This window comes from Apteryx rowi, unplaced genomic scaffold (genome assembly GCF_003343035.1).
Source record: "Apteryx rowi isolate R43461 unplaced genomic scaffold, aptRow1 scaffold_193, whole genome shotgun sequence".
NCBI lineage: Eukaryota > Metazoa > Chordata > Aves > Apterygiformes > Apterygidae > Apteryx > Apteryx rowi.
In genome coordinates this window covers 363,496-365,182 of record NW_020448230.1, presented here as the reverse complement: position 1 = coordinate 365,182, position 1,687 = coordinate 363,496, and the positions used below count along the sequence as shown (strand labels likewise).

The 1,687-nt window shown below is 44.5% G+C and overlaps 1 protein-coding gene across 1 annotated transcript in view; it reads right to left on the bottom strand.

Moving 5' to 3' along the window:
* KCNK1 (potassium two pore domain channel subfamily K member 1) overlaps positions 1 to 1,687 on the bottom strand; it is a 36,480-nt gene that overhangs the window by 34,105 nt on the left and 688 nt on the right. The window lies entirely within an intron of this gene.

Genomic DNA, 1,687 nt, shown 5'->3' with positions numbered 1-1,687 from the left:
TAAAAACTGTGAGAGTGACTGAGCACTGGGACAGGTCACCCAGAGAGGCTGCAGAGTCTCCATCCTTGGAGATATTCAAAAGCCGTCTGGCCACAGTCCTGGACAACCTGCTCTAGTTGATTCTGCTTGTGCAGGGAGGTTGGATCAGATGATCTGCAACAGTCCCTCCCAACCTCAACCATTCTGTGATAAAAAAAGTTTATTTCAGTGAGCCAATTTCCAAATTCAGTCATTAAAATTGTCACAAGTCCAGCTTCCCAGCACACATACCTGTACTCAGTATTTACAAAAAGAGCAGTCCATTACCATCTTACCTGAAACATAACTGTTATAAAAATGAGTGTATAAAAATTATGGCTGAAGAAATGTTTCCTTAAGTCTTTCAAAACAGCAATTTCCATTGCTATTTAGAAGCAAATAAACATTATCTTTTAGCGTTTTACTRTGCAAATATTAAACTTGAAATTGAAGCTGGCAGTAAAAATAATACTGAAATTTAACTTCATTATTCTTTATTATTCTAGGTTACTGTTTTTTTCAGTCCAGACTGGAGAAGGAAAAAAAAAAGCAAAAAAGAAAGCAAAGCAGCAGACTTCTTCAGCTTCAAAGAGCCTAAGAAGAGACTTCTAAAAGCATGTAAAAGTTCAAAGAAGGAGACAGGCACCTAGGTGGATTTTCCAAAACACCAGTTTATTTGTGTGTGTGTGGGGGGCGGCGCATGGAGGTGGAAGCCTGGCACAGTGCCTGCCTCTTTAAGCATTAGAGAAAGTTAAAACCTTGGSTCTTAGGGATAAATAGAGTAGATTAAATTATTAAAATTGAAACCATATTTTGAATGTATGGCAATGACATCAATATAGATGTTTGTGGGGGACAGCACTAATTTTGTTCTGGGATACACATCTTACATAAAAGATTTCCCTTACACAAGGGAACTACGCAGGTTCTGGGAAGTCAGTGTAACAGCTCTGATGTCTCCCTTTAGCTCTGCTAAGAGGTCATTTCCAGGAGGCCTCTCGGCTATCACTAGCACAAGATACCTGCGTGCCCTCCTGAAGCCAAGGGCAGGTGGGTTGCCAGTTAAGTATTTGCAGACAGGATTACTGCATAGCCACTGCCATGTTGCAGAGACTCAGTAGGTGTGCAAAGTCTCTCTTCTTCCCTTCACTTTTGAGATGCTCCAAAAACAACGCAGACTCACCTCAGAAGCAGAGGCATAAATTTATAAGTTTAAACTGACAGTCTCACTTTATTTCATTAAAAAAAAAAGTATTTCTAAATTCCTGGAGAGATAGCAGACAGCCCACTATTTTGGCAACAGCTAGGACCAGCAGCCACGTCTACACATCTATTTGAACCTAGTTCAGTGCTGCTTCCAGGATTTAACAGCGCGTATGAAAACGCCACTCAGACTGAAATACTGAATTAGTTATGGGTGTGCTCTTTTTCCAGCCACCCGTGATGAGCAATTGATTTTTCCGCAGCGAAAGAAACTTTACACCAGCCTGCCCTCGCTAGGTCATTCCGTGCACGGAGTGACACCAGGCACCGCGGAGCCCGCCTGGCCGCTTTCCGCATTTTTGCGCCGTGACACCCGCCCAGCCTCTCCGCGGGAGCCGCCTCCGGGGCGGCGGCCGCCTCCCGCGCACGGTTGCGCGGGGGGCTCGAGCCCAACGGCCGCCCGTCC